This window comes from Oryctolagus cuniculus, chromosome 3 (genome assembly GCF_964237555.1).
Source record: "Oryctolagus cuniculus chromosome 3, mOryCun1.1, whole genome shotgun sequence".
Lineage (NCBI taxonomy): Eukaryota > Metazoa > Chordata > Mammalia > Lagomorpha > Leporidae > Oryctolagus > Oryctolagus cuniculus.
Window position 1 is genome coordinate 152,990,342 of NC_091434.1, and position 19,853 is coordinate 153,010,194.

A 19,853-nucleotide genomic window follows, 5' to 3' on the forward strand; every position below is an offset into this window, starting at 1 on the left:
TAATTTTTACAAAGATCTATTTTCAGTTTATTTTATACTCATAAAGTTAACCCTACATTAAGTAAAGAGTTCAACAAATAGTATGAAGAAAAAAAACACTGTTCCTCAACTGTAGAGACGAGCTATAAATGATCATTGAATCTAAATGTTCATTTCACTCCAATACATTACATTTTAGGTACTCTATTAGTTACCACGTATCAGGGAAAACATATGATATCTGTCTTTTGGGGACTGGCTTATTTCACTAAGTATAATGGTTTCTAGTTGCGTCTATATTGTTTCAAAAGACAGAATTTCATTTTTTTTACCGCCGAGTAGTACTCCATAGTGTATATATATATATATATATACACACTATAATTTCTTTATCCAATCATGACATCTGAGTTGATTATATATTTTGACTATTATGAATTGAGCTGCAATGAATATGGGGATACAGATAACTCTTTTGTATGCTGATTTCTTTTGGTCCGGGTAAATTCCCAGGAATGGGATGGCAGGGTCATATGGAAGGTCTATATTCAGATTTCTGAGGTATCTCCATACTCTCTTCCACTGGCTGCACCAGTTTATATTCCCACCAACAATGGATTAGGGTATGTTTTTCCCCCACATCCTCCATAGCATTTCTTGTTTGCTGTTTCTGTATGAGAGCCATTCTACCTGGGGTGAGGTGAAACTTCATTGTGGTTTTGATTTGCATTTCCCTGATGGCTAATGATCCTGAGCATTTTCTCAAGTTTCTGTTGACCATTTAAATTTCCTCTTTTGAAAAATGTCTGTTCAATTTCTTTGCCCATTTCTTTTTTCCCCAGAAAACTTCTATTTAAGGTATACAAACTTCATGTATTTCAGAAATATAACTTTAGGAACATAGTGATTCTTCCCACTGTACCTACCCTCCCACCTGCACTCCCACTCTTCTTCCTCCTCCCTTTCCTATTCTTATTTTTTTTTACTAATATTTATCTTCAATTAACTTTATATGGATAAGATTAACTCTATAGGAGTTCAACAAATAGTATGGGGAAAAAAAAGCCAGTTCCCAAACAGTTGAAATGCATTGAATATTTACAGTAGCTAAAAATTATTCTAAGTATCTTATATGAATTAGCTATATCAGGACTACTTTTAGCTACAAGTGACTATATCCAGCATCAGTCACTTAGAAACAAGTGGTTCCTTTTTTTCTTTTGATACTTGGACAGTTGATTCAGTGGTACAATGCTTTCTGAGAACAGCTACCCCATTCTCTTGGTCTTGTCCTCATATTTTTAACATGTGTCAAGCGGTGTGTTTGTGCAGAAGGGAAGAAGCTCCAACAGGTTTCTGCTTATGTCTCCTTTGCTGCACTGATACTCAGCACCCCAAGCTGCAAGAGTGGTTGGGAAATCAAGTAAGGCTGATTTGTAGCCTTTAAAGAGGAGCAAGAAAAGGAAAAAGAAGGTTGTAAATGGGTCTTGAAATAGGCAGCCAACAGTGACTGTCACAAATCCATGCAATCTTATGAAAAATTCATGAAATGGGTACATTCAACTATTATCATTTTACAAGTGAGGAACTAAGACACAGAGAGGTAAAGAAGGTTGACCAATGGGGCCTGCACTGTGGTGTAGCAGACTAATCCTCTGCCTGTGGTGCTGGTATTCCATATGGACACCAGTTCGAGTCCTGGCTGCTCTTTTTCCAATCCAGCTTTCTGCTTACAGCCTGGAAAAGCAGTGAAAGATGGCCCAAGTGCTTGGGCTCCTGTACCCACATGGGAGACCCAGAAGAAGCTCCTGGCTCCTGGCTTCAGATCCTCCCAGCTCCTGCTGTTGCAGCCATTTGGGGAGTAAACCAGTGGATGGCAGACCATTCTCTCTCTCTCTCTCTGTAACTCTGCCTCTCAAATAAATAAATCAAATAAAAAAAAAGTTAGACCAAGGCCACACAAGAAAATGATGCAAAGCAGAGGTCAACCCTACTGGTCTCCAGAGAACAACCTCTTCTCAGCAATTCTGCTGCAGGGTAGAAGCGAAACCACTGACAAACTTCACATTCCACAGTCTGGTGTGAATGATCTTCCAAATGATTTTTCATAGATATACATTGTTTAGTATAATGGCCAATGCATTCGTTAATGATAAAATCAAATAAATGTGCACTCTTGGTTTCATGCCTTCTTATTTAGCAAATAAAAATAAGCCACATAGTTAACTCAAATTTGTAAAGTCACATTCTCAAAGATTTCTCAGAAACTCTGAGAAATAGAGAGAGGTAGATGTGATCACTTGCATTTGGTAATTGGGAATATTAGACCAAAGTTGTACCAAAGAGATATAGGACTTAAATTTAACATAAAGTCAAATTATTCTTATTTCATTAGGTACCTGCTGGTATGGATGTTTATATTTAGGATACATTTTTTCTTTCTTGTTTTTTTTTAAAATAAATGTTTATGTTTAATTGATACATGGTAAGTTTACATATTTAAGGGAGACAGTGATCCATTTCAATATATGGATATAATGTGCAATGATCAGATCAGGGTAATTGGCATATATTTTGCCTCAGACCTTTATTACTCCTTTGTGTTGGCAACATACAAAATCCTCTCTCCCAGTGAATTTTGAAACATTCAATTAATTATCAACCACAGTCACCCTACTATGCTGTAGAGCATTGGAATTTATTCTTCCTAACCAACCCCTGTACTTGCTGACCTTCTTGTCTCTATGCCTCTTCCCCAACATGCTTCTGAAGCTCTGCTACCCACTACTTTATACTTCTATGAGACCAACTTTAAAAAAAAAAGATTTATTTATTCATTTATTTCAAAGGCAGAGTCAGCAAGAGGGAGAGACAGAGGGAGAGGGAGAAAAATATAGAGAAGGAGAGGGAGATCGATTTTCCATCCACTGGTTCATTCCCTAAATGGCTGCAAGAGCTGGGGCTGGGTCAAGCCAAAGTCAAAAGCCTGGAATTCCAGCAGGGTGTTCCACAGGGATGGCAGGGGCCCACACTCTTAGGACATCTTCCAGCACTTTCTCTGTTGCATTAGCAGAGAGCTGGATTGGAAGTGGAACAGCTGGGTCTTGAATTTGAGCTTGTATGGGACCCTGGTGTTGCAGGTGGAAGCTTAACCCACTGAGCCACAATACTAGCCCCAGAGCAACTTTTTAGTTTCCACAAATGAGTGAAAAGATGCAATATTGGTCTTTCTGTATCTGACTTCTTTGATTTCACATAATGTCCTCCATTTCCATCCATGTTGCTGCAAGTGACAGAATTTAATTCTTTTTTATGCTTGAATAATATTCAATTTTATGTATATATATACTATTTTTCTTTATAGGATAAATTTTAATTACATTTATAGAAGAATTGAGATCAGTATTATTCTACCAATTTTCCTAGCTAGGCAAAAGTTTAAAACTTTTAAAATGAGCTTAAATGTTTCTTAACAATGATCTCTGAAATACTGTATTTCATGAAATTAGTTCCACTTGAAATTTTGACATATTTTTGTAGCTCTATTTTATAAAATGTAATATTCCAAGTAATTGTAAATTCAATGTAGGAAATAAATTGTACACTTTGCTCTTATTGTTTGAAATAAATGAAAAACTCACTTATATAAATCCAGAATATTTTATGTTGGAATTTTTATTGGAATTTCTTGTAATAAAATTATAAAGTTTTTCTCATTTTTTTATTTAGTAATAGTCACCATTGATGTTTTATTTCTGCAATATTTTATAAATAAGCAAATTTGAGACACTTATTTCCCTTTAGCAGAATTCTCTTATTTATATATTATTATGTCAATTGCTTCTCATCCTTTGGCTAAGAAAAATGTATAATGTCAAAATAGCTTTCATTTTTCACTGGTCTGAGGATAAAACCAATGTTAACTGAACTCTAACTGAAAATGAATTATGCATTTATTATTGCCACAGGCTGCTCATAAAACAGTTTGTAGAGTTTGAAAAAAGATCTTTTATACATATAAAAAGTTTACATTTGTAGTAATTTAGGCTAATTAAATATGCATGTATTTAGCTTAAGTCTGTGTTTGGAATGCTTACATTAACATAGACAAGTGGCTGCTTATCAGAGACCAGGAAAATGAGGAGCAAGCTAGGCAAAAGGAGCAATGTGGAGCAAGGATGGGCAGCAGGCCAATTAATGGCTGCTGTACACTATGATCTGCCATCAAGGAGCCCCAACAATGCCAGTCCACTCCCAAATGGCACCTTTTTTCAGGGCACTGGGCAAGCAACTGTTATGACAGAAACCAGCTTCTGTCAGCTCTGCCAAGAGCAAGGCCACCGGAAAGGAAACTGTGTGTGTGTGGGAGGATTCCTGGTTCAGAACCACAGACCCTGTGGCCTCAAGCTAAAAACCCTTTAGCTCTGCCCATCCTCTGCCCAGCTTCCAACTCTAACCATTGCTATTGAGGTGATGGCTCAGGGTCAGTGAAAGTTGCCTATTTGTACTAGCCTCCTATTAGCTCTCCTTCTAGTCCAGCCACATAATGGGAGTCAACATGGTGCCTCCCTTAAGGAGAGTCACATCTCTCTCATAATTCTCTTCCAGCAACCCATGGATAGGTCTGGGCCTCACACATACCTGGCCAGGCCTTAAAGCCTATCTAGATATTATTCGGCTTAAAAAAAGCCCTTCCTTCCAGTTGCTAAAAACAGGGCTTAGAGCAACAGCTAACTTAGATAGCCTTGCACCTATTTCAAGAGGTCCTCACCAAGGACATAAAGGGCCTCTCTTTTGAGGGGGATGCAAAATACTCCAAAATGTAGATGGTTAAATGTAAATTAGTCTGTTTCCTCTGCCAGCCTAAGACTCTGGTCTTGTGCATTAGCTTAACTTTCTAGCAAAACGTAGCTACTAGGCATCCAGAGAGAAAAAAAGCATAGCTAGTCTACTATAGAGTTAATTATTTAATCCTTATTTTCACCCTTTGGGGAGAGAAAACCAGCCCCAGAAAAGATAGCAGCTATGCAGAAAATTCCTACTTCTGCAAACTTCAGGCAGTCCCAGCACTTCCCTAGCAGTTATAGATTCCCACTACAGGGAAATCAGTTCCTAAATCAGGCTCTCAACAGGGGGCCAAAGCAGATCAAAAGCACAGCTTTCATCCATTGAACAGCTGCCATGACTAAGGCTCTCACAAAGGGATTGCTAATTCAGTCCTTCAAAACAGGCAGGCCCTATTCTTGCTACCTGCTGCCCAAGAAAATGCCCTGAACTAGGGTCAAACTAGATGGGTACAAAATCATGTTCATGCTTTCCTGGACAAGGCCAAACAACTCCAGGACCAGGTCAGACAAGGCTAAAATATCTGGCCTAACATCACATGTGGTCATGGAAATCTTGGTCATTGCCTCTCTGTGGCAACATAACATCCACATTCTTTCTGCTTCTCTGTAGACTGTTGTACTTGAATGCCCTTGTTTGTTTTAATAGAAGACAAACCGTCTGGCTCCAGGTAGTTCTAAGACAGGGCTTCCAGTGTACCTCAGCAGACAAGATGACCAGCCCTCTGGACCAAGCAGGACAATGCTTCCCAAGGCCACTCTCAAATACCATAGGACAGATAGCAAGAGAAAAAGATGCATATCCATCTCTAAGTCCATTTGTCAGCTTCTGAAGTAGTTATAGAAAATGGACCTTCAGCCATTTATCCCTATAAGATTATGGGTATTTTCTCTTGATGGGGGAAATGTTGGGTGGAAGGTTAAAAATTAGCCTATGTGTGTTGAGAAGGGCCTGAAGAAACAAGCACCTGCTGTGGAAGCTCCAGAAGCCCAGCATTGATCTTTTTAGAGTCCTGCCCAGACCCTGATAACCTTCCAGGTGGTCCCAACCCTTCCTCCAAGGAAAGCACTCAGGAGAATTCTCTCTCCTCAGGACCAAATGGGTTACCTGACCTGATAGCATGGGGCAATAAAACCTTCATAGATGCCCTAAGGGAGGCCCCTCTGCTCTGTCCTGCACCAGCCAATTTGGGGAGAAATTTGCTAATTTTCACCCAACAAATCCTTTTAGCAGGGCTCCCCGTCCTTTGTCCTGGAGGAGAAGGGGGAGGGGGTTAAGAGACTTCCTTAAAAACTGGGAGTCTAAACAAAGACTGTGCACTCAGCACTCTGCTCTCTGCTGAGCCACCTGCCTGGTCTGTCCAGGTGTATTCTTTCCATTCACCCAAGTAGCCTTGCTCTCCCCCATTCCAAGTGACTGTGCACTCTCTATCTGTCCCTTCTGTTCTAATGGATGCCCTATCCCCAATAAAACCTTATTACTTACAGAAAAAAAAAGCCAGTGGTATAGATGGAATCTTTCTAACCACAAAGAAAAATTTCAGAAATATATCTCTCATAATTTCTTATTTAGAGAACAAACAAAACTTCACAAGGGTGTGGTTTCAATGGTATTTATTATATTTTGGGAGAAAGAGGCAGCTGTCTCCTTGCTCTGACCTGACTTCATGGCCCTTGCTTTTTTTACATTCTTGTAAGAGCCAGATTGACAGACCTAAGTAAGTTATTAAATTACAGGGACAAAAGAATAGATTTTCTTAAGCTTCAAAGGTTTAAAGTAAGTGTTACAGGCAAAGTAAATGGAGAGAGGCAACACAAAAAGGAAAATATATTTAAGGTGAAAAGAGAATTATCATTAAGTTCCTATAAAATGGGGGGGGGCTTTTTCATGCTATTTTATTTTAAATCATCCTAAGAATTATATGTCAATCTCATTTTGACATTAAGAAGACTGAGGTTCACCAAGTGTAGTTACCTTGTCCCCAGACACTGATTTTAGCTTGGATTTGAATATAGGTCTCTTTGGGTCTATGCTGTCCAACAAATATATTTTTAAAGATTTATTTACTTACTTAAGAGGCAGACAGAGAAAGCAAGAGAGAGACAGAAAGAGAGGTCTTCCATCTGCTGGTTCACTCCAAAAATGGCTGCCATGGCTGGAACTGAGTTGATCCAAAGCCAGGAGCCAGGAGCTTCTTCCTGGTGTCTCATGCAGGTGCAGGGGCCCATGCATTTAGGCCATCTTCTACTGTTTTCCTGGGCCATCATTGGGGATGTTGGAACTGAAGTGGGGTAGCTAGGACTCGAAGTGGCATCCATATAGGATGTTGGCTTCACCACAGGTGGATGCTTAACTTACTACACCACAGTGCCAGCCCCTGTCCAACAAATATTGACTGACACCAAGCGAGGTGAGAAAGACAAGAAGGAATATTGTTTTCTTATTATTGATTTATTTGAAAGAGTTACAAAGAGAGGTAGAGACAGAGAGAGAGGTCTTCCACCCACTGGTTCATTCCCCAGATGGCTGCAACAGCTGGAGCTGTGTTGATCTGCAGCCAGGAGCTTCTTCTAGGTCTCCCATGTGGGTGCAGGGACCCAAGGACTTGGGCCATCTTCTATTGCTATCCCAGGTCATAGCAGAGAGCTGGATCAGAAAAGGAGCAGCCGGGACTAGAACCAGCACCCATATGTGATACCGGCACTTCAGGTCAGGGCTTTAACCCGCTGCGCCACAGCACCAGCCCTGGAATATTATGTTTTAAGTGCATTCACTATGCTTTAAGCACAATTTTTCATAACTTTCAAATTCTCTAGCTTTTGAAAGCAAAGATGAATTGATATTTGCTAATTATACTTATAAGAAACATAAAAGTCCTGTTAAACTTATTTGTGTTTTAATGAGAGTGGGCTAGAGAGTCAGAGAATAAATAGGACTCAACTCTGCATGGAGATGCATACAGCAGAAGATTCTTGGACCAGGGAAAGTTGGCGGTTGTTGGGAGAGCATGCAGGTAGAAGGGCTAGGAAGAAAATATCTTCCTTGTAGAAAAACCCTAAGAATGTCACAAACTTGAGTAGGGGTTAGCACCAGGAGACGGGGGAGAGAGTGGTGAGTTTAATCCAGTAGGCAAAGCACAACCAAGAGCAATTACAGGAAGCAAGATCTCAACAAGTGAAAAGTAGTGGCTACTTCTTCCTTCTAATATGTTAGACATGAGAGCACGAGCCAGGTCACAAGAGAGAGGGACTGCTAGGGTTATCTAAAGTGTCCGCCAGTGTTCACTCCTGTATTTCATACATGCCTTCTTCTCTCTGCCACCCCTGTGGCTTCATTTCCTAAACTTCTCCATCTCACTCGTCTGCTCTTTGCTCTTCTTTGAACAAGCTAGACTCTTCTCTCCCAAGTCCTTTGCCCTAGTTGTTTCTTCTGTCTAAAATGCTCTCCTAAAGGCATTCATTAGTTCCATTCTTTTCTTTTCTTTCTTTCTTTCTTTTTTTTTTTTTTTTTTTTTTTTTTACAGGCAGAGTTAGACAGAGAGAGAGAGAGAGAGAGAGAGAGAGAGAAAGGTCTTCCTTTCCATTGGTTCACCCCCCAAACGGCCGCTATGGCTGGTGTGCTGCTCCGATCCGAAGCCAGGAGCCAGGTGCTTCCTGTTGGTCTCCCACATGGGTGCAGGGCCCAAGCACTTGGGCCATCCTCCACTGCACTCCCGGGTCACAGTAGAGAGCTGGACTGGAAGAGGAGCAACCAGGACAGAATCCGGTGCCCCAACAGGGACTAGAACCCGGGGTGCCGGCACCACAGGTAGAGGATTAGCTTAGTGAGCCGCGGTGCCGGCCTTAGTCCCACTCTTTCACTTTCTTCATGTCACTACTCAAATCTTCTCCTCTCAATAAGGCATATCATGACCAACCGATTTTTTTTTCACCAACGTCCATATATTTTATTAGATTTATACACATCATTTATGTTTATACACAAATATGCATACACACATATGAGCATATAGTAGCATGTTTTTGAAATCTTTTTTAAACTTTTATTTCATAAATATAAATTTCAAAAGTACAACTTCTGGATTATAGCGGTTTTTCCCCTCATAACCTCCCACCTGCAACCATCCCATCTCCCAGTCCCTCTCCCATCCCATTCTTCAAGATTCATTTTCAATTATCTTTATATACAGAAGATCAACTTAGTATATACTAAGTAAAGATTTCAACAGACTGCACCCACACAGATACACAAAGAATAAAGTACTGTTTGAGTACTAGTTTTACCATTAATTCACATAGAACAACACATTAAGGACAGAGATCCTACATGGGGAATAAGTGCACAGTGACTCCCATTGTTGATTTAACAATTGACACTCTTATTTATGATGTTAGTAATCACCCGAGGCTCTTGTCATGCATGAGCTGTCAAGGCTATGGAAGCCTCTTGAGTTCACAAACTCTGACCTTATTTAGATAAGGCCGTAATCAAAATGGAAGTTCTCTCCTCCCTTCAGAGAAAGGTACCTCCGTCTTTGATGGCCCGTTCTTTCCTCTGGGATCTCACTCACAGAGATCTTCCATTTTCTTTCTTTCTTTTTTTTTTGAATGGCAGAATTAGTGAGGGAGAGAGGCAGAGAGACAGGTCTTCCTTCTGTTGGTTCACCCCCAAAATGGCCGCTACAGCCAGTGCGCTGCACTGTTCTGAAGCCAGGAGCCAGGTGCCTCCTCCTGGTCTCCCATGTGGGTGCAGGGCCCAAGCACTTGGGCCATCCTCCACTGCCTTCTTGGGCCACAGCAGAGAGCTGGACTGGAAGAGAAGCAACTGGGACAGAATCCACTGTCCCGACCTGGACTGGAACTCAGGGTGCTGGTGCCGCAGGTGGAAGATTAGCCCAGTGAGCCACAGTGCCGGCCAAGAGATCTTTCATTTAGGTCATTTTTTTTTTTTGCCACATTTTTTCTATGCCTGAGAAACTCTCATGGGCTTTTTAGCCAGATCCGAATGCCTTAACGGCTGATTCTGAGGCCAGAGTGCTGTTTAGGGCATCTGCCATTCTGTGAGTCTACTGTGTATCCCACTTCCCACGATGACCAACCTATTTAATACTCCCATCTGTTCCTCCACCTTCTAGCATACTTAATCCTACTCTGTATTTTAAAATTCCATATCAGTTACACCTTCTTACATTCTACAGTATATTATTTGCTTATTTATTATATTTATTGGTAAAGTATAAGCTCCTATAGCAGTCATTTGTGTTTATTCCATGATTTATTTTAAAACCCTAGAAAAGTGGTCCAGGTAAGCAAACTGAAATTGATCCCAATTACAAATGTCACTTTTTTCTGAGCCTGTACCTGTGACTTGAAGCTAGTCAAATATAAACAGCATCAATAAAAATACCAATGTAGTATTCCCTAGGGACTTAATTGCTACTCCTTTTGAGTTAATTCACATTACCACCCTTTCAACCTCCACCACGAAGTGTCTCATGTCCTCATAATCAACTCAGCTACCCCATGGGTTCAACCATTATCTCTTTCCATTCTATCTCCCTTATGCCAAGTGGTATGACTTCTGCCACTTACTCTGTATCTTCTGGGAAAGGCTGTGACTCTCATAAGCTTCGTACCTTGGGTTTTTTCACAAAGTACCTCCCCTGATTTGCTGAAGACTTGGCAGTTGCACAGCACAGACATTAGTAAAAATGAGCACAAATGTCTTTATTGTGTAATATTATGTTGGAAGAGGACCCAACAGTGATTTTCTTATTTGTGTAGCTTTGCAAAATCCCATGTCTTATGGAAAGAAATTGTACCATCCTTATAATCATTCCCACCATTTAGTGTTTTTTAAAGCATCATTTATTAAGTACTTTTATGAGTATCAGCCCAAAAGCTGCCTAAGAATTATTTTTTATTCTTATAAGAACCTTGAAAGACAAAGGTTATTCTACCAAATTTTATAAAAAAAGGAACACAAGAGCAAGTAGCCTAAAATCCACACCCTGTAGTAGATGTTGCTGTGCATTTAATCCTGATACTTGGTGGCAAGTCTATCCTCCTGTTGAAAGGACTGTGGGCTGATAACTCAAGAGAATTACTCTGTCCTGGGAGCCTAGGAATCCTCCTGTCCCTACTATTAACTCATTTTTTTAAAGATTTAATTAAAAATTTGTTTTTACTTAATTTTAATTAATTTTTAGCAGACTCAATATTATTTGTAGGTACAAGTTTAAGAACATAATGATATTCTCTTCCTTCCTCCCACCCTCCCTCCTCCTATCATTTTTGTTAGTTTTTGAGATAGCATTTTAAATTTACATTACAGTAAAAAGGTTTAATACTTTACTGGATAAAAAGTTTAACAAATAACAGCAAAAGGATTAGTTTAGTGGGAATATTGATATTGTGCCCAGATTGTTGGATCCCCAAATGCCGCCAGAGACTTGAACACACCAAAATGCAAAAGCAAGGTTTATTTCGGGAGTACAAGCCGTGGCAGGGACCCTGTCTAACCAACCATGCGTTGGAGGGCAGAGGAAGGCCTTGAGCCATGCTCGGGAGCATCTTTTAAAGCAGGGTTACGTCATTGAGGGGTGCGGGGTAACAGTGGATTGGCTAGGGTCACCTCTGGTATTTCCTGAACCAACAGTTGTTCCCTGGGTTTGGACCCAGGGGATTTCCTTATATGGTAAACACTAACCAGCTGTTGTGTTGTAAGTTTCGGTTTCCCCAGAGTGACGCTGCTTTTATGGGAAGTCGGGAAGTCGGGCCTGCCTCCCTGAATGGAAGCACTTTTTCCAAAATGTAGTTACTCTGGCCCTTCATTGACAATGTCTATAGTTTATAATTGAATGGAAAAGTAATCATTTCACCCATATATAATTTTTTTGGTCAATTACTCATTCATGATTTCTTTTGAAGAAATAGAACTAATGACAATATAACATCTAAGTGTTTCCTGTGTGGTTATAAGGTAATATGTTTATTTTATTTATTTGAAAGGCAGATTATATATATATATATAGAGAGAGAGAGAGAGAGAGAGAGATCTTTCATTCATTGATTCACTATGCAAATGGCCACAATGGCCAGGGCTGGACCAGGCTGAAGCCAGCAGCTTCTTCCGGGTCTCTCTTGCAGGTGGCAGGGGCCCAAGCACTTGGGTTATCTTCCGCTGCTTTCCCAGACCATTAACAGGGAGCTGGATTGGAAGTAGAGCTGCTGATACTCAAACTGGTGCCCATATGGGATACTGGTGTTGCAGCTGCAGCTTTACCCTCTATGCCACAACAGCAGCACCATGCTGTCATTAAAACTTGCTCAGTGACTGAGTGAAGGGGGTTATGAAGCGCTGACCAATACCCTCAGAGTGAGGTTAAGGCTGTGGTGCAACTTGTGCTTTGGACCTTTCCTGAGGGTTCAAACCGAAGCTAGAAGCTAGTCTCCAACTGAACCGCATTCTTACTTCTCCCGACCTATCTTACTTCCTTTTTTTTTTTTTTTTTTTTTTTTTTGAATGTATAGGCAAATGAACCGCTTGACAAGGAAACTCATCTCAAGTTTTCCCTGGGGAACCTGACCTAGGACAGAGCCCCATCCTGTTTTTTAGCCACTGTGTTACATTGACGTCTTTTTCTGTTGGAGCATGAGGGTTTGCTCAGGCCTCTTTCCTTAGTAAAAGGTTCCTCCACTGCTCCTACAAATGGTAGCACAACAAAGTGACTCTGCAGGAGGAGTGCATCTGTGATCATGTTCAATTACCTCTACACCGTGTGCTTTTCACTGAGAGTATTTCAAAGAGGATCTTAAGTACATTGTGGTAATCAGCCATGATGACTGCTGGCCCAAGAACATCCAATGAAAACCTATGAATGTATCCCTTGGAGGCAGGCACTGTGGTGCAGTAAGTTATGTTAACACATATTGGAGTGTCGGGAAGAATCCTGCCTCCTTTTTGATATGGTTTCCTGCCAGTATGCACTAGGTATATGTGGGCAGAAGAGGCAGCAGGTGATGACTGAAGCACTTGAGTCCCTGTCAGTCACGTGGGAGATACATTTGGAGTTCTTGGCTCCTGGCTTCAGCCTGGCAAAGCCCTGGCTGTTGCAGGTATTTGGCAGGATGGGGTGGGTGGACCAGTGGATGGAAGATATCGCTCTGTTTCTCTTTTACTCTGCCTTTCACATAAATTCAAATGAATAAACATTTAAAAATAATGTATTCCTCTGGGCAAAATTAGATTTCACATTTTGCGTTTTTCTGATAAGAAAAAGCTATCACTAGAAAAAAGTTTTATATTTTCTGTCACAGAAAATTAGATTCCGTGGAAGAATATATATATATATATATATATATATATTTCTTTGTTTTGGAGTATTTTAATTCTTCCTCTAGCTTTTAAGATGCTCTTTAAGTATTGGAAGTGATGTTTTTGTGAAACAAATTGCAGGTATAGCCATGATTTTAAAAATACATAGTAATAAGCATGTACTGTGGAATATCTAACTAGGAATCAGAAACACTAAAGATTGAGAAACAACATGATGTGGCAGGCAGTGCTCACAAAGCAATTCATTTTTCCAAATACATGTTAATATACTACCTGCTGCTGACTAAAGTAGCCATTTTATCACTACAAATAATGAATGTGTAATTGATCCACACACAAAGCATTCCAGTGGAGGTCCTTGTTGATTACAGATTGTTCATTTTTTTTCAAGATCAGGGAAGCAGACAGACTTCATAGTGAATGGTGTAATTGTTGAATATTTAAGCAAACATGATCTATTTAGACTTCACAGTATGATTTACGCAATGGGAAATCATACCGACCAACCAAGTTTAGTTCAAGGAAATGATCAATAGCTATCTAAAAAAGAGGAACTCATAAATATAACTTATTTACATTAGAAAAAATGCCTTTAACGAAGTCTTCCTTCTCCCTACTGTGTCCCACTACCCCTTCACACATCTAATATGTACCCCAAGAACTGTGTATTAAAAAGATACACTAGAGGCCAGAGCTGTGGTGCAGTGGGTTAACACCCTGCCTGCAGTGCCGGCATCCCATATGGGTGCCAGTTCAAGACCCAGCTGCTCCACTTCCAATCCAGCTCTCTGCTATGGCCTGTGAAAGCAGTAGAAGATGGCCCAGGTCCTTGGGCTCCTGCACCCTCTTGGGAGACCTGGAAGAGGCTCCTGGCTCCTGGCTTCAGATTGGCGCAGCTCTGGCCATTGCGGCCATCTAGGGAGTGAACCAATGGATGGAAGACCTCTCTCTCTCACTCTCTCACTCTCTCTCTCTGTCTATCTCTCTGCCTCTCCTCTTTCTTTGTAACTCTGATTTTCAAATAAATAAATAAATCTTTAAAAAAAATCCACTATAGGATTAGAGGATAAGCTTTGCTTCATTTAGGAATTGACTTAGAAACCAATAATAAAGAATTGGGATAGTTACTTATTTAAAAAGAAAAGTTTGGTATTGGTTACCCCAGTATGACATGCCGATGTTAATTGAAAATTTATTATGGATTCACAGAATCATGTCAAGCAAATGATTCTTGGATATGAAATAACACAAATAATTTAGTGACATGATTTTTGAGAGTCACTGGAATTAGAAAATTTAAAAATGACAGTGCACTTGTGAAATTTTTTTAATTTTACTTTTAAAAATTGGTAAATTGGAAAAATATGCATAACAAAATTTTGCTATCTTAACTATTTTAGTGGCAATAGACACATTTCAGTTGCATGAAGTATATTCACAATGATATGAAACTACGACCATTATCCATTTCCAGAACTTTTTCATCATCCTAATCAGAAATTCTGTATCCATTAAACAGTAACTCCTTACTCCCTTCTCTTATACTCTAACCCTTGGTAACTTATGTTTTACTTTCTATCTCTATAAATTTGTCTATCTGTGAGTAATATTTTTTCTTTTGTGTATAACTTATTTCAATGAGCATAATGTTTTCAAGGTTCGTTCATGTTGTAGCATGTATCAGAACTTCATTTTTATGGCTGATTGATATTCCATTGTATATACCTTCCCACCTTCTCAAAGAAAGCATATACTATCAGCTATGTATTATGTTAAATATTTTGAGCATTATTTTATTTGATCTTCCTAATAACTAATGAGGTAGGTACTTTTTATCTCCACTATAAGTAAGAACACTGGGGTACAGAAAGCTTAGGTAACATGCCCTAGTAAGTGGTAGGATGGGATTGGAACTAGGTCTATTTATCTCTAGGGTTCAATTGTTTAAGTAGTATAGTATACTGCCAACTTAGTAGCATGTTCTCTCTTGAAATTTTTGGATAATGTTGACCACCAAACTTCAAGAAATATGTGAAGCTGTTGGAGAACATGTAGAAAATGGCACTTTAGAGTAAACAATGACCTGAAGGGTTCTGCTGCTGCCATACTATCAACTGACATAGTTCATCTTAATGGTAGATGAAGGTGAAAAGGAAAAATTATTGAAGTCCTGAAGTCTGTATTAAGGATAATCATAATCTTATTTGGCAAATCCTGGAGGGTTTTCCTTTAAAAACTTTCAAAAGGAAAATTTAAGGTAAAAGGAATTGCTATATTACTTGAATAGTGGAGTGTGTAGAGACTGAAAATATGCATAGTTGTAAATAAGAGTTTATACAGATTTATATATTCTAGTAAGAGAAAAACTAGGGTATCATGGAAATTCAACGCTAACTTCTTTATGTTGATGATATATAAGGTAATGATACCATCTCATATCACATGCTTTAGCAACACTTTTAGAGTCAGATGGATTGGCTTAAAGGTTACCTGTTATAATTTCTGTCTCCAATAAGCTGTCTGTCTGTCTGTACTTTAATACTTTTAGTGACAGGGAGAACACACAACCTCTTTTCATCATCATTTACTCATTGTCATCCAGACATAAAATTTGAGGGTCAGACTAGATCTCCTTCCTCTTACTTTCCAGCATGGATCCTGTTCTTCTCATGTGACTATGCAGAACAAGTATAATATTTTCACTCCCTATGGTAGCTTTTCAAATATTTGAAGATAATGTTGTACATCTCCTACTCACTTTCTCTGCTGCTCAAGACAACTAGCAGGAGGGACTGAGAGGCTCAGATGCTAGAGAAAGAAGCACAGATTTTGCTTTTTAAGGTAGCTGTAGATTTCCAATAATCTATAGAAGAAAATATTAATAAATTGAACTTCATTAAAATTAAGACTCTCCATTCAATGAACGGTACCATTAACAGAGTGAAAAGTCAGCCCACAGAACGGAAGAAAGTATTTGCAATGTGTTACATCTGAGGAACTCCTAGAAGTCAGTGAGAGAGAGAACACACAACACAATGGAAAAATGATCACATGAGTTGTATTAGCACTTCACAAATGAACTCATTCAGTTGGCCAATAAACATAAAAATATAATGAAACTCATCAATAATCATAAAATGCTATTTAGCATCATGATACTATAACTTGCCATAATAGTTAAAGTTAAATAAAAGAAAACAAAACCCCTCATAATGCCAAGTATTATATCTTGGTATGGAACTAGAACTCCCATATGCTTTTAATAGAATGCAGTTTATAGTTTGGTACTGACATTTTGCAATCCCATGCCCCAGACTTTCTATTATAAGATATACCTAAGACAATGTAAAAGCTGTGCACAATCCAAATATTCATTAACAGTAGAATAGTAAATTTATCAAATATGTATATGCAATGGAATACTATATAGAAAAGAAGCAATATTTTTACATACTACAACATAGATGAATCCTGCAAACAGGAATTGAGTCAAAGGAGCCAGACACTAAAGAGTATATACTGTCATTCTACTTACTTGAAAGTCTCAAACAGGTAAAACAAATCTAGGGTGCTGAAGTCAGACTAGTCTCTTTTGAGAGAGGATAATGATCAAAAGGTGACAATAGTGAAGCTTCTTTTTGGTAGCATACACTGCTTCTCTCTTTTAACTTTTATTTATTTATTTTCATTTTGACTTGAAAGGCAGAGACAGAAAGACAGTTGGAGAGAGAACTTCCTTCTGCTGGTTTACTCCCTAAATGCCCACTGTAGCTAGGGCCAGGCCAAAGCAAGGAGCCAGAAACTCAATCCAGGTTGTTCATGTGGATAGCAGGGACCCAAGTAATTGAGCCATAACTATTGCCTCCTACGATGCATTAGCAGGAAGCTGAATTGGAAGTGGAGGAGCCAGTACTCAAACGAGACCCTTCAAAATGTGATGTGGGCATCCCAAACTGTGACTTAACCACTGTGTGAAAAACCACTCTATGATATATTCTGTTTCTTGATCTGGTGGCTACTTGGGTGTATTCATGTTGCAAAATTTTATTGAGTTATAGCCATATGCATTGTCTCCCTTTTACCGTACATAGAGTAAAAATTTTAAAAGATAATTTTCAAGATAATAGTGTTTAAAAGTGAGTCTAAAAACTTCAGTTACTTAAAATGTAGGGCTGCCATATTATACAACTAGTAAGTTTGCATTTTCATAATGAGCGCAATATAAAGATTTGGAAACTTATACTAAACTTATCAAATTAAATTTTTTGTTGAGGGGATCTGAAAATATTGAGAGATTGTCCTTTCCCAATCCTTATCCCCCAGAAAAAAATAAAATTTAAGCTCCTCCCTTTTTGAGAATAAGAGTCAGGCAATGAATGTGCCCATCACAGTTTGAAATGTGCATTAGGCCAGCACTGCAGCTCAATAGGCTAATCCTCTGCCTGCGGCGCCGGCACTCCAGGTTCTAGTCCCAGTTGGGGAGCCGGTTCTGTCCCAGTTGCTCCTCTTCCAGTCCAGCTCTCTACTGTGGCCCGGGAAGGCAGTGGAGGATGGCCCAAGTGCTTGGGTCCTGCACCCCCATGGGAGACCAGAAGGAGGCACCTGGCTCCTGACTTTGGATCAGCGCGGTGCGCCGGCTGTAGCAGCCATTTTGGGGGTGAACCAATGGAAGGAAGACCTTTCTCTCTGTCTGTCTCTCTCTCATTGTCTAATTCTGCCTGTCAAAAAGAAAAAAAAAAAGAAATGTGCATTATTTTGTAAAGTGTTCAGTGTCTATTTGGCATTACAAGTATTCAGTGAAGGCAGTTATTATCAACTTTCTGTTGCGCTTGCATCACATTGTACATGAGTTTGCTAATAACGGAAGCATCAGAATCTCTATCACAAATGGTTCCATTATCAATCTCGTGTTTGTGCAAATTTTGAACTTGTGGAGTAATTCCTGGTTTACTTTTTTATGGTAGAGGTTGTTCAATGTCCAGTCTGCCAAGATCTTTATGGATTTGGATTCACTAATCTTTATTCATAGCACTGGTGAAAATGTTGGTCAGGGAGAACTACTCTAAATGATCCAGTAATCAGACTCTTAGATGTGATCATTCAACTAGTTAGAACTACTTCTAATGGGACTCTCATCCAGACCATGTGTATTTTGTCAATTAGGATGCAAGCATAGAAATTATATTACATAACTCATTCTTGCATTTTCAGATGTTTGTATCCTTATTTTATCTTGGTCTTCTGCCTGAACTATATTAAATAGTGAACTGCTTCCAGGCCTCAAACATTTTCTTCATCTCATTCCTAACTCATAGGCAATGTACTTAATGTGTGAAAGTTGTTTACAGTGTAAGTGGTAGAATAATATGAGGGCAAACTAATCTGATCTCCTGAAAATGTTTATAACACTAAGTATTTTTGTTTAAAAATATGTTTTCGAAGCACTTTTTCACTTTTCTCTTCTTGCCAGCAGAGGGCGGGTAAGGAGGAGGGAAGAAAATCAAAGTATTTCTCTTGGCCTTGATGGAAACTATTAAAGCACTTTTCTGAAATGATCACAAAGTGGGTTGTTTAATTTTCACTTTTATTATTCTATGTTAAAAATAATTGAAGCAAGTATGCATTTTGATGTTTATTATATATTTGAATTAATGAATCTCCAATGAAACTCATACTTTGAATTTTAAATTTATAAATTGATGATTACATTGAAAAATATAAATATTCTCTACATTGGAGCCATATGTCAAAAACGCCCCTTCTTATTTTGGGTAATTTCAATTGATTAGACTCTTCCTCTTAATAGTTTTCTAATTCATTTATAGATAGGTTTATGTGAATATTTCCCAAACACACCTTCATATAGACATTTAATCATTATTTCAACATGCCGAGTTGTTAAGCATGGTGTGAAGTTTTATTAATCAAATAATGTATCTTTTAAACATAATTAAAGAGAGCCCAAATGAGATGGGCTGGTTTATTTTCTCTTTTTTTGCAATAGCGTAGCCCACAGGAATGTTTAAATATAGCTTTGTAGGTATATAAAGATGTTTTCTTCTGCAACTTTAAATTTGTTTAATCAATAATAAAACATCCTTTTCAAAACAGTAGATGGTTTGATAACCTATGTAATTCAACAGCTCAGGACAGCTTGCACATAACCTTGTTAAATCAAAAGTCAAGCGGCTATTTGGATTTTTGCCTTTTCAGTGTGAATAATGCCATTGTTTTGGAGTACAAGAGCAGGAAGAAAGAGGGTAGTTTCTATCCCTGGGAAGATAAATCTTCATACTGCTTACTCTAAGACCTAGAAATTCCTTCTTTCCTCTTTTTCCTGAGAACTTTATTTTTAAGAATTTTTTTTCTTTTAGCAGACAGCAAGGTTGTATAAAGTGTTTAGAGCACTGCCAGCACATCATAAGTACTTTACAATTATTAGTTATTCTTACAAGTTCATATACTTAAGTTTAGTCCATTTATTGAACTAGCCTGGAAGATCATATCAAATGGGAAAGATGTGGGTGCCAGTTTGTGACCCCGTTGTTCCACTTCCAGTCCAGATCCCTGCATTAGCAGGGAAAAAGCACTGGAAGATGGCCCAAGTGTTGGGGCTTTTGCCACCAGCATGGGAGACCTGAATGGAGCTCTGGGCTCCTCCTGGCTCCTGGAATGCTGACCCTTGTGGCCAT

The 19,853-nt window shown here is 39.0% G+C and overlaps 1 protein-coding gene across 6 annotated transcripts in view; it reads left to right on the top strand.

Moving 5' to 3' along the window:
• The window catches only part of CFTR (CF transmembrane conductance regulator), a 260,245-nt gene that overhangs the window by 8,576 nt on the left and 231,816 nt on the right, over positions 1–19,853 (top strand). The gene's annotated exons all lie outside the window — the stretch shown is intronic.